The sequence below is a fragment of the Crinia signifera genome, chromosome 2 (genome assembly GCF_055691185.1).
Source record: "Crinia signifera chromosome 2, ASM5569118v1, whole genome shotgun sequence".
Lineage (NCBI taxonomy): Eukaryota > Metazoa > Chordata > Amphibia > Anura > Myobatrachidae > Crinia > Crinia signifera.
This window is the reverse complement of record NC_139218.1, coordinates 59,443,294-59,458,174: the sequence shown is the minus strand read 5'-3', so window position 1 is coordinate 59,458,174 and position 14,881 is coordinate 59,443,294.

Genomic DNA, 14,881 nt, shown 5'->3' with positions numbered 1-14,881 from the left:
TATCGATACTATTGGTGTCCCTCGGGGAGTTCCAGATGAATTTAAGGCTCGAGATGAAGTCGCTGCCGGCTTTGAGTCTCTGATTCCCCAAGTGACAATCAATAAGAACGTGGACTGGATAAATTATATATATTATAATCAGCAGCGCTTTGTTAATGATACTAGAGATGCTTTGAAAGGTATTGCTGAACAATTAGAAGCCACTTCTCAAATGACTTTTCAGAATCGTATGGCTTTAGATATGATGCTTGCCGAGAAAGGAGGAACCTGTGTGTACATAGGTAAGGTTGATGGATGCTGTACTTATATCCCAGACAACACAGGTCCTAATGGGAAAACTACCCTAGCTATTAAACATCTAGAAGATTTATCCATCGAACTCAAGAAGAACTCAGGTGTCACGGACCCCTGGAGTAGCTGGTTTGGATGGTTAAACGATTGGAAACACGCACTAACACAAATAGGCATATTTATCCTCATTGTAATTATTGTACTTATGATAGTAGGATATTGTGTCTTTCCCATATGCAAGAAGATTGGTTCCAAGTACCTGGATAATGTAACACCTGCTATGTACACTGATCTCGCCAAAAGCCCTCCCTCACCAGAAGATTATGGTGAATATGTCAAAATTCACCGTACCAAACAAGATGCCATCTACAAGAATCAAATTGTCTAAAAAGGACATTGATTCTAAGAGGGGATTGAAGGGTTAATCAGCCATCTTGTTTCTCTGTCTTATAGTTTGTGTTCCTGCTTATCTCAAGAAGTTATGTTCTGGCTTGTTTCCAGTACTCGCTTGCTATCATGTACTTTGCAACTTTCCTCAGAAACTGTACAGCCTGTGATTTCTCATAACTAACGAATACTACACACTCCCCTATAAGGCGACGTATAAGCCACCCCACCTCTATGCTGTTATTTCCCTACCTCTGCACCAAATATTAACCAATCATATAATTGAACCAGCGCCGTATGTTATGTATAAATATGTTGTTTTTGTCATTATTAAATCAGAGTTAAGCCTTGTATCTGTGGTCCTCGTTACTGGTCATATCATATGAGGTTACACTCTCACGGAGTTCTAAGGGGTCTTCACACTGAGGTCAAATAAGGTAATGAATATATAAGGAAATCGATACATTGGCACATGATCGATTTTCCTTCAAGAACCTCTGAAGAAACTGATCCCACCTGTATCAGCAATCAGTTTTCACTATTCATGGTCTAGAAGATGCCTGTCTCTGTAGGAATATAACCAATGTCATCATACAAAATTCAACCAAATTTGTGGCCCCTGTGTCACTTCCTGTTGAGTGTCCCCTTTAGTCTCCAGTTCACTCCCCTCTCTCTACAGTCTAGAGGCCCCGTGTCTCTACTGCAGAATTACACTACAGCCTCTTGTCCTTGTGTCACTCCTGTGCCCCATGTGGCACTTAAGCCTCCTATCCCCTGTGGCACTCCAATCCCTTTTCACTCTAGCCTCCTGTACCTCCAGTCTCCTGCTTCCTTCGTTACTCCAACCTCCAGTTTGACTCCAGCTTCCTGTATCACTCCAGCTCCTTGTAACACCAGTCTCCTGCTCCCTAAGCTTCAAAAGTGATAAAATGGAGAGTTATAAACAGCCAACCAATCATCTCCTAGCTGTCATTTTTCAAACACAGTCTGTGACATAGCAGGTAGGAGCTGATTGGCTGGCTGTTTATCACTCTCCATTTTATCACTTTTGAAGCTTAGTGCATCTGGCCCACAGTGTCACTCCAGCCTCCTGCCTAGTTTTACTCCATCTTCCAGCCAGCTACTCTCGATTACTCTCCAGCTTCCAGCTTCCACACGCTGTGTTACTGTAGCCTATATCCCCCCTGTATAACTCCAGCCTCTTGCCTCCTGTGTGACTCCAGCTTCTTACTACCTGTGTCACTTTAGCCTCCGGCTCCATTGTGTCACTCCAGGCTACTGCCTCTGTTTGTCTCCAGCCTCCTGTCACGCCGTCCTCCTGTGTCACCTCAAGAGTTAACCCCCTCCTCATGAGCCTCCAACTGTGTCACTCCAGAATCTTCTCCTTGACAGTCTACAATGCTTCTCTGAACGCTCCTCTTCCCCACTGGTGCGGTGTGGAGGACAGATATAGCAGTGACCTACAGTATACGGTACATGTGCAAAATAAGTATGTCAGAGGTCGCGCACCTGCCAAAAGTCACTAGGTCCTAGTACATGCCAGCTGTTGGATAAGGGTAACACAAACCAGGCAGTGGTGTGATGCTGGCATGGTGATGATGACCCTGTGTTGCAACTGAATGGGTAATAGGTCTGTCAGGCTACCACTTGAGCCACCCTTGATGTTAAGTACTGCCACAAAGCAAAGTCTAGAGGAAGTTTATGTCACAATGTAATTCTATCTACAAGAGCTTCTACCAGCCATAGACCATGTCATCCAGTATCACTGTTCATTATTTAGATATCCGTTATCCAAATTATTCAGGCAGGTGATAATTGCTGTTGTAGTTAGCATCTGCAACAACAATTATCACCCGCCTACTGTGCCTACATCCCCAGATGTCCTTTTGCCCTTTCCTCATTTATGGTACCATTGTGGAATCCAGGAGCCACCTCTATTGGGGTGTGGTATAGGGGTCCGACAGTCGGGATCCCAACAGTCATTATCCCGACGTCGGAATCCGGACTGCACGGACCCAGACAGCATGGTGAGCGCACCTAAGCCCCTTGCAGGCACGGTGGATCACTACTCTCGCCACCTATTCTATTCTCCCTCTATGGGGGTAGTGGACCCCCATGAGGGAGAATAGCCGGTGGCCGTCGGGAACCCGGCTGTCAGTGTTTTGACAGTCGGGATCCCGATGTCGGTATGAATGGCTGTCGGGACCCCGTCTGGCACCCCTCTATTGGAACACTGGCATCAAGTGAGTAAGAAAGGTATAAACCAGCCTGCTGCCAACATACAGCTCTTACTGTACCATCTCCCAAGAGGTATGCCACGTCGCCAGCACTTGCTGAGGTACCTGGACTTCAACTACCCCACTATTTGGAGGACTCTTGCACTGGTACATAGTGGCATTACACGGGACCAAATCTCAAATCAAGGTTAGCGGGTGACTATATTGCATCATTTCAATGCACCTAACTATAGACTTTGAAATTGTTTTTATATTCTTATACTTTGAATTTACGTATATTGGTTTATTACAATAGTGATTATTTACTCATCACACATGTAACTATTTGTTATGAGTGCAGCATACACCTTTCCATATTTCTACAGAATAATAATATTTCATCTTCTTAATATCAAAATTATTGATGTACTACCCGCCTATATAGTATAGCAGTCAAGCAATCAAGCGTTAATAGCCAGGCAAAATATAATTAATTGTTAGAGTAAACATACTTTATGAGGCATGTCGCTCCTTATCAGCTGACTAAAAGAGTGTGGATGCTGATTAAAATTCCTTGTGTGAAACCATGGTTGTAAATAAATATTGCAAACAATAAATCTTCAGAATTCTAGGATCCAATCGCGCTCAGCCTTATTTTTCAGGCACTGGCCTGCTATCTCACCCACAGGCTGCAGTGTCCTGTGGGCAGGTAGGAGTTGAAGAACACTCCATCACTGCAACTCTGAAAAGCAAATAAGTGGTGAATGGATGCCACCAGCATAAGTGCCAGGAGAGGCTGGGACAGCACAGCAGATGCCATAGTGCTGTGCTTATACCCAACATGATGAGAGACAGAGATGTGACACATGGACACGCCCTTAAAATGTCCCACACCAGTGGATGCGGCTAATTGGTTAAGCGATGCACCGTTCATATGTATGCATTTAGAATACACAAGAAGTTTTCATAGATAAAACTAATCTGCACATTATAATCAAAATGTATTTTTATTATACTCCATATCCTGGTCCCGGACTCAAAGGAAGTTGCCTTTTGAATATTTAACTGCATAGCTAACCTGAATGAGCATTCAAATCTACTGTTAGTACAGGGAAAGTGCAGGGAACACGACCTATGTATTATTTAAATGTTCTCAAACTGATAGATGACACCGTCGATTATTTTCAGCAATGAGGAAGTGAGCCATCAGAATTTGCACTTCTTAAGTATTTCCTCAGGGGTATGCTGATACGGAGGCACTTAGCTAGAAATTCTTGGCATAACCAAAGGGAAGGAACATCTGGCAGTAAAAAAAAAAGTATTATATGCATCATTCTTAGCAAAAAGCGAAAATGTAATTTATCTAAAAATAATCACATGTTAGCACCTCAGGGTGACATATTCATCAATCTGCTGCGATTTGCATGCGCTGTGTCACCGCTGGAAATTCCGACGAGAGCATTGTATTTTTCTGCTGCACATTATGCTACGGTGCTGATTGATAGGGCAGACTGATAATCTAATTGATCCCAGGATGAGGTCCCCTGTCATTAGGCATGACTATTGCTGATGTAAAATGTATGTAACCTTTACATTCTCTCTAGATTGCTGGCTCTGAAATATGTTGATGTAAATCATTTGGGATGTGAAACTTTTCAATCACCAGTTTTCCAAATTTGCATCACCCTACACTATCCGTCAGCAATCCGCGGCAAGGCAATAAAATGTAATTGCATGATAAGTTGGTATTACATCATGTGTCTCTCAACATGGTCAAATAGGTCTATTATACTTTGCCGTGAAACTTCTAGCATAAATCATGTTAAATATTCCATTACCTCAGTACCGTTCTTATATATGCACATATCTCAAGTATGGCATTTTATCATGGGCCTTCTAAGCTACTAACAGGAAAGTAAATGCTCCTGCCTACATATGTACACAGAATCATACCTAGAGTTGCGAGCGTGGAGCCATCGCTACCGGTGCAATGGTGAGGCGGTGGCACCATCCCTGCCACAGTGGCAGCTGTGACAAGGTTCTGAGGTATCTGGAAGGGGTCCCACTGCTTGGAGAGGTACCTGGTACAGGTATGGGATGTGCTCATCACCGAGCTTCGTATTCCTTTGTCCCCTATAAGTAATTACATCAAGCAATGGGCACAAATATTGTCTCTCTGACTAGCTTGTTATGGCACAATGTAGTTATAACATAAACTGAAGATTTAGTGCATAGGAAGGCAGATGGCTGGCAAGGATTAGGCAAAAACTGGGTGCAAGATGCACTAAGCTTCAAAAGTGATAAAATGGAGAGTGATAAACAATCAACCAATCAGCTCCTACCTGACATTTTTCAAACACCTGTGACATGGCAGGTAGGAACTGATTGGCTGGTTGTTTATCACTATCCATTTTCTCATTTTTGAAACTTAGTGCATCTGGCCCTGGGTCTGTACAGGATTAGTTCAGCCAAGAATCAGACAAAAGAGTACTGTAGTCAGTAGGCAAGGCAGGTTTAGCAGAGCCCTGAGATCAGATAGCAACTGCCCCGCCAGAGTGAATACCTGCCCTGTGCAAGGCTGCAAATGGCTTGCAAAAATCACATGAATCGGTGATCAGCTGCCATACACAACTCACTCACCGTCTTATGATTGTTCCAGTCTGCGCAGTCTGTGTGGAACTCAGAACCTACTCTCCCCATGCCATGGAAAGAGGCTAAGAAAACACCTGGGCATGCCTTAGTTTTCCCTGACACTCCCAGGAAACTGTCACTTACCACCCACAGATGCCAACTTCCTGTCAATCTACTTGTGAATGCCTTACCATCATAAAAGGCGCTCAATTGTTTTGCTGTCAGGGCATGCGCATGAGTGATACGATTTCCCCTGATTTGCTGCCCAACCATTGTGTAGGTTTTCAAGATTTTTACCGGAATATGGTGAAACATGGTAAAACAATATTTTCATTAAATATTAATTATGGATTCCTTTTTTTTTTTAAATAAGACATAACTTTTGCCTCACATAATTATTATTTACTTGTAAGCGCGCTCGAAGGAAAGGCTTTGAAAGCTAGTCCGCTACCGTGTTTGTGCATGTGTGAGAAAGAGATGTAGTTTCACTCTCTGCCAGCAGATGGCAGTGTTTCGGAGACTCATGGACACTAGACATATATATACTGTAGATGATGGGGGATGAGTACGAGGCTGTTACCCACTAATGAAGAATGTCTGTATGTTACTCAAATTTGGCATAAACCTCTCTGGAATCTAATGTATTTGGCAATGCATGATGTCCACCATTCTATTTTACTATATTGTTTGGACTAAAACACCTGCAAACTGCCACATATTGCCAGGTGTAGTGACAACAAGTCTGTTACAGAATTAAAATAAAATAATAAAAAAAGGTCCAGCTACTGCCTTTTAGCAAACCAGGAGTTAATGGAAAGCTAAAACTCCAAGAGGATATAGTAAATCAAATTAACATATGAATGTCAGGATCCCTACAAGAGTCATCAAATCTAATTGTCCTTCTGCCATAACTTCAAAAGGGAACACGTGGTCACATAATTAGATTAGCATATCTGTATCTGTGTCAGTTGGCCATACAGCCACAGGTCTGTGAGTTTCAAATCAATTCCGCCAATATGTAATGATAGGATTCTGCCAACCAACACAAAATACAACCCATCAAAGACCATATAAACCTACATGTATAAAAAAACCTAGGTAGAGAGAATAAAATAAATAAAAATATATTTTTTTTTGTGCTGAAACCCCCTCTCCCAAAAAATAGAGGTGTAAATTAAAACTGACATTTAGGTAAATTATTCCAATCACATCACTTTCAGAGTGAAAATTTCCATATATTTTTTTTTAATGATGGAAATGTACACAACGTTAAGATTCGAGTGCTATACAATATTTGCTATCTCTGTACTATTTACATACAAATCATGCTATCTACATTAGATTTGCACTATATAGTCATTGCTGCCCTGTCTACCTGGGTTTCGATTTCTGCTGCCACGGGAGCGTGCATTGGGATCGCAAGGTAAAAACCCATGCGATCTGCATACGATCTGCATGTGATTTTAACTATATATATGGCAGCAGAAGCCGGGACCCGCAGATGGCAGCGGGTAACCATAGCCCCTCAGACCCCCACACCTTCTCAGCGCCTCTCCGCCACTGCGGGGGCTGCGGGGCTATAGTTACGCCACTGGTACACACCATTACTCTAATCAATGTATAGGCCTCTTTTAAAAAGAATACAGGTTGAATATCCCTTATCCAAATATCCTTTATCCAAATTATTCCGAAAATCATACATTGCAGAAAGTGAAAACGCTAAAAGCACTATTGGGTACATCTGTAAGAGCACTACTGAGGACATGATATGTAACTGGCACTACTGGGGACATCTGTAAGAGCACTACTGAGGACATGATATGTAACTGGCACTACTGAGGACATGATATGTAACTGGCACTACTGGGGACATCTGTAAGAGCACTACTGAGGACATGATATGTAACTGGCACTACTGAGGACATTATATGTAACTGGCACTAATGGGGACCTCTGTAAGAGCACTACTGAGGACATGATATGTAACTGGCACTACTGAGGACATTATATGTAACTGGCACTACTGGGGACATCTGTAAGAGCACTACTGAGGACATGATATGTAACTGGCACTACTGAGGACATGATATGTAACTGGCACTACTGGGGACATCTGTAAGAGCACTACTGAGGACATGATATGTAACTGGCACTACTGAGGACATGATATGTAACTGGCACTACTGGGGACATCTGTAAGAGCCAGGGCCGGTGCAAGGCATCTAGGCGCCCTAGGCAAACCTACAGGATACCGCCCCCCCCCCCCAACTTCTCACATACACAATTGACTTTTATAATTTTTATTAGCTATATTTTATATTTATATATTTTATATATATTGTACTGGGCACACAGCTAGTCCCCCAGGTGGGTGCATGATTATACTGTACTGCGCAGTGGGCACAAAGCTAGTCCCCCAGGTGGGTGCATGATTATACTGTACTGGGCAGTGGGCACACAGCTAGTCCCCCAGGTGGGTGCATGATTATACTGTACTGGGCAGTGGGCACACAGCTAGTCCCCCAGGTGGGTGCATAATTATACAGTATAATCATGCACCCACCTGGGGGACTAGCTGTGTGCCCAGTGGCGCTGGAACGTTTTTGGGTGGGGGGGGGGCAAGATATAATCTCATTTTGGCGCCCCCTAAATTGCTATATGTTACCCCCTGATAGTTAATGAAATATGTTTTCATCAATAGTAATAGAGTAACAGAAAAACACTATAGTTTTATTAGTAACAAAATAACATTTGTCCAGCACATGTCCCCACATCCCTCATGTGTCCAGCACATGCCCCCACATCCCTCATATGTCCAGCACATGCCCCCACATCCCTCATATGTCCAGCACATGTCCCTATAACCCTCATATGTCCAGCACATGCCCCCACATCCCTCATATGTCCAGCACATGCCCCCACATCCCTCATATGTCCAGCACATGCCCCCACATCCCTCATATGCCCAGCACATGCCCCTACATCCCTCATATGTCCAGCACATGTCCCCACATCCCTCATATGTTCAGCACATGTCCCTATAACCCTCATTTGCCCAGAACATGTCCCCACACCACTCATATGCCCAGAACATCAATTGTTCACACACTCCCCATAACTTAATACATCCCCAATGTACATTAACTCAAATTGTGAGCAAGTTTAGAGATCTCCTCAACTTACTTTTTTTGTTTTGCTGCCTGGATCCCTCCCATACACAGCAGGGCAGACACGCTGGCCGCAGCAGGATGGGGTTGGAGCGCGCTGGGGACCTGGATGCTGGATGCCATGCCCATGCGACGCTCGTCGCTGAAGCAGCAGGGGGCGGGCGGCCGCGGCGTCGGACACTGTAAGTGTCAATCAAACACCGCTGGGCAGGGCGGCCGGCAGGGAGGGGACTGAGTCTGACAGGGAGGACGGATGGAGAGACCTGGCGCAGCGGCGCCAGCGCGCATAGCACTGCAGGATATGTGAGTGTAGAAAAGACCTCACACATACATCAAGACACAGACGGGCCCCGGCCGGGCTCTGGGGCCCTTCAGATCGCCGGGGCCCATCACACATGTCCCCCTTGACCCCCCCTGTCGCCGGCCCTGACAGCTCCCCCAGACAACGGTACTTTAGCGCCTCAGTAATTTTGGGGGGGGCAAGCTGCCCCCTCGCCCCCCCCGTTCCGGCGCCCATGTGTGTGCCCAGTACTGTGGAGACAGTCACACTGAGGACAAGGAGAAAAATGGGGATGCCTATACAGTGCATAGTAAGGGAGCAGGGCAGGGGCTAAGGTGATTAAACAGTACCTGCTCAGAGGGCAGGAGGAGCTATCAGGCGGACACTGGACATGGACAGGCACACTGTTGAAGTGTTGGGGGTGTGGCTAAATCGCGGGCAACGTGGCCACGCCCCCTCACGGGAACAATTTAAAAATCTTTTAAAACAGCTCAGGGGTGAGTGACAGCACACTCTAGTATGATTGTGCTGTGCCGCTGACAGGCAGAGCATGAGCTCTCACGCTGTAACATACTGACAGTGTGAGAGCTCATGCTTCTGCCCGGGAGGGAGGAGGAGGGGAGGGGACCAGGACCTTCGCCTCAGCTGTCCTATATATGCAATATCACACTGCCTGGAGCGGAGGTTGGGGGGGAGAGGGAGGAGGGAGGAGAGGAGGATCCGAATCAACTCACCTAATAGCTGCTATGCTGGCTGCAGCTTCTTTTTCAAAGTTCCTCCGGCCGGGTTCTCCTCTGCGGTAGTGTAGCTTCCTGCTGCTGCTTCTTCCTCCTGCAGGCTGCAGTTCACTACCGCCCTCCAGTGGCCGGCGCCCTAGGCAAATGCCTAACCTTGCCTAGTGGTGGCGCCGGCCCTGGTAAGAGCACTACTGAGGACGTGATATATAACTGGCACTACTGAGGACATGATATGTAACTGGCACTACTGGGGACATCTGTAAGAGCACTACTGAGGACATGATATGTAACTGGCACTACTGAGGACATGATATGTAACTGGCACTACTGGGGACATCTGTAAGAGCACTACTGAGGACATGATATGTAATTGGCACTACTGAGGACATGATATGTAACTGGCACTACTGGGGACATCTATAAGAGCACTACTGAGGACACGATATGTAACTGGCACTACTGAGGACATCTGTAACAGCACTACTGAGGACATGATATGTAACTGGCACTAAATATCTGCAAGAAAATGACTGCTTGGCATTTAAAGTCAGTATCTGAGATTGTACACAAACTTTGTTTCGTGTTTTGAAACCTTGTTTTATACACAAATAAAATATATTTGTGTGTATTTCATGTTTTTTGTGTTTATACAACATAAATGCAAGATACCTCAAGATACATCATTGAAATATAAAAATTCTCTGAAATACGGAATAATCCATTATCCAAAATTCTTCTGGTCCCGAGCATTTTGGATAAGGGATTCTCAACCTGCAGTTGCTTATCTATGCTAACCTTTTTATAAATTTCACAGCTTATAATAAACTGTATTCTGTATTCTTCATTGTATAACTGTTTGCATTCCTGGACAGGCTGTACTAACCCTTGGGATCCTGGTGTGGTTTTTTGGGGATATTCAATCCTGCCAGCTATTTCTGCTGTTGCCTATTCAATGCTCATTTCTGACAGCATTGAAGACAGTTTCCAACAAAACAGATTGGAACAGTCGGATCTGGTTTGTCAGAGAAGGCAGCTGATTGTCGAATTCAGGGTCATTTTCGACAGTCTGCAGCCGTTTTTGACAATCCTTGGACTTTCTAAAACTCAACAATTGGCACATTGAATTCTGACAGTCGACAGGACAGAAAACGGCCTTGGATTTCGACTGTCAGGACGTTCCAACACTCGGAATCCCAGATTGAATACCACCATATGTTTGCATGGAATGGGTTTATTATTTGGTTATGTTGGACTGAGGTTGTTTGCCTATTTACCATAAAATAAAACATATATTTCATCCGATATGCTACCAAATAAAAGCACTCTGTATTCTGGGAAATATGATAAGTAGATAAAATTTGCAGTTGGAAATAAAGAAAACAATTCCTGTAAAGTCAATGCACTACAGCAAACAGTCAGTTCGGTCATTAAGGTGGAGCTAACTGGTATTTTTTTAAATGTTGTTTGGGTCTATGGCTGTATTCTGTGAACTGCAAAGAAAATTGGTGAAAATAAGATGCACATTACAACAATATTATAAACTACACCCAGAATATAATAAGTTAGAACGAGTCATTTTAAAAGTTGGATTTTTGGATCATTGTTCTATTTTCGGCATTTTACCTGAAGACATAGAATAACCAGGGATGTAAAAGACTATTATTAATTATTAGTGCGGTGGCATGGAAGGCTGTGGTGCAGAGAAGGATCAACGCTACACCCCCTACAATACAACTTTTTAAGGATAAGCTATTCCATGTTTTCAACATGGACTGGATAGAGTGTCTTTTTGGAAAAGGAACACCACAGGAGGAAATTTTTTGACACGTGGGAAAGCTATATAACAATATTACCTCTGGAAATGAGGATCGACCTCCATAACTCATTTAAACACACTCAATGGTATATGCTGAGAACACTTGCGGGGGATTCCCCGATGGATACTAATCTCTAGAGATAATGATATTGAAGATAGCTGTTTGGTACTTGTTTCCTAGCTCGGCCACACCGATTTCCATCGGTGGACCGACCCGATTTTTTAATTGAATCAAATGTGTATAGGGTCCCTGGGACCCGATTTTACATTGGATTCAATGTAAAATATTCCCTAGAGCCCCAATTTGACACCGTAAACCCCACCCCACGATTGACGCCAACCCGAAGCGTGGTGAGCGCAGCGAGCCCGCGAGGGGCGGCGGTGCGCGTCCTCCGACCTTTTCATTCCCCTACTATCCACGTCGGCGTGGAGTTGAGAATATAAAGTGTGTCGAGCGCAGCGAGCCACCGAGCCCGAAGCGTGGCGAGCGTAGCAAGCCCCGCGAGGCGTGGAGTATATTCTCAACTCCACGTGGAGTATATTCTCAACTCCACGTGGAGTATATTCTCAACTCCAACGTGGAGTATATTCTCAACTCCACGCCGATGTGGATAGTAGGGGAATGAAAAGGTCGGAGGACGCGCACCGCCGCCCCTCGCGGGCTCGCTGCGCTCGCCGCGCTTCGGGTTCAGGTCAATTGTGGGGTGACGACGGGGACATATATAATGTGAAATGGGTAATATTGGCCCATTTCACATTTTTTACTATGTGAGATGGACTTAATCAAGTCCATCTCATCTTGTGCCATTATAATGGCACAAGACCGACGCGATGCTCCCGATTTCAATGTTAAAAAATATTTTAACATTGAAGCCTATGGCAAAATCGCGGGCATCGCGTCGGTCGCGTCGGGGCCAATGTTAATGGTCGCGACCGACGCGATGCCCGCGGTTTTTCCTTTGCCGGCAAAATGGACCTGATTTCAAAGGAAATCGGGTCCATCGCGGGCATCGTGTACCTTAACTTAAAGGTACACGATGCCCGCGATTGTGGCCGTGCTAGGAAACAAGTACCAGCTGTTTTAACACATAGATCGGTACTTATGTAGTATCTGGGCTGCCGATTTTTTGATTGTATGCCTTAAGTTAAGGCATACAATCAGATGCGATGCGATGCGATATCGCATCGCATCGCATCGCATCGCATCCGATATCGGATGCGATGACCCGATTTTTCCATAGGAATCAATGTTAAAATGATTCCTATGGAAAAATGGGTCCTTTTCATACCCCTACTATCCAAGTGGGCATGGAGTTGGATATAAACCTGTGGCGAGCGTAGCGAGCCACCGAGCCCGAAGCGTGGCGAGCGAAGCGAGCCCCGCGAGGGGACGGTATTCGTCCCCTCGCGGGGCTCGCTTCGCTCGCCACGCTTCGGGCTCGGTGGCTCGCTACGCTCGCCACAGGTTTATATCCAACTCCATGCCCACTTGGATAGTAGGGGTATGAAAAGGACCCATTTTTCCCATTAAATTCCATGTTAAAATGGACTCAGTCCATTTTAACATTGATTCCTATGGAAAAATCGGGTCATCGCATCGCATCGCATCGCATCGAATCGCATGGTCGCATGCGATGCGATGCGATCTCCCGATCCGACCCGATTTTGAAATCGGCAGCCCAGATACTACATAAGTACCCATAGATCTTGAAATTTAATGAGACAAACTTTGTTAAAGCAAACAATGACATCTTTTATTTCTTTATAATCCATGTTCTCTTTTATTATGAAAATTGTACATCAATAAGTACGATATTTCTATACTGTGCCATTTTTGGACTTTTGTACACATCTTCTTGTCAATGTTTAATATATCATGCTTTATACTTCTTGTACTGAATGGTTTTTTAATAAAACAAACAGATGAAGCCCCTCTCTTCTTTGCTTGGCTCTCGCCAGACCGTCCCCGCTGGTGAGAGCCGGTGGAGAGGGCATCCATCAGACTGGGATGCGCTTCCCAGTCTCTCGGCAGCTGGGCAGGGCTAGGGGGGGGGGGGTGTGTGTTTCAGGGCGGAGATGGGGTCCGTCAATGGTGGTGGGGAGGTGGTGGACGGCGCCAGGGAACTCCGTCGGCGACGAATCGCCAGCCCCTGCAAAGATGGAGCTCGCTCCATCTGTATTTATAAAAAAAGTTGGATTTCTGTGCCAGGAACTTCATTCAAATTGATTTGGGCTTCTAAAAATAGGGCAGGACACGCAGTGAGGTAAATGGCTCAAGAGTTCCAGGCAAGTACCAGAGCCAGGTATGCACACAATATATGAGCCATGGGGTACATGCCAGCATTATACACATGTGCAGCAGTAAATACTGCTGGAGATTGGCTGAGTTTTGATAAGGGATGTGCAGAAAAGGTAGCCAGCTGAGGCACTGCCTCACCTGCCATAGACCTTTTTACTCCAGAGTTTTGACCAAAAAATATAAAGAATATATATATATATATATATATATATATAAAGAGAACAATGGTACCCAGCGCAAATGTCCTTAATGATATCAAAGTCCACAGTATCCTGCAGTGTGTGCAGTCTCCTTCCACATCGATCGTACCAGGATCAGTTCAATAGACACTTGTAAAAAACCAGAGAAGAGACGCACCAAATGAGCAATAAATTTGATAACACATTTACTGAACAATAAAGCTCACATACATAGCAGTTTAAAATGATGTGCTTGCCAGCCTAGTAGTTTTCGGAGTCACCGCAGACCCCTCCGACCAATGCACACAGGACACCGCCACTCAGCCGCAGACCACTGGATCCTAGACCAAGACGCCGGAGCCTCTCACACGGACGAACAGGAACAAGCAGGACTTCAGGTGGAAGACAGACGTCACTACGTCGACAAGAATAAGCCACGCCATATATATATACAGACAAAAACGGCGGTACTCTCCAGACTTGTTTTCAAGGATTAAAAGAAAGCCTTTATTGATCCTACGGCGTTTCGGGTTTCCCCGTTCTCAAGGACATACAAATGGCAAATGAACAGTACACACTTTTAAAACAGTAAACCCCACCCCCATTACCCGCCCCCTGTAATTAGATTTAAAAGTAGGCAGCTGGACTCATCACCTCCTGCACGCCACTCCTATCTCCACCTGCTATAGCAGGATTTTCAGCGTAAGGGTAATTACCCCAGTGTGTCGGACACGCCGTAGTTCGGTGCCAGCAGGGAACGCTGGATGTCAACGTCATTAAGCTGGAAACAGCATGTAGTGGCTGATTGGAGGAGCTGAGCGCGGCGCGCGGCTTGGTGGGTAGTCAAGACGCCGTATCCAGGCAACCGATCCCGGTAC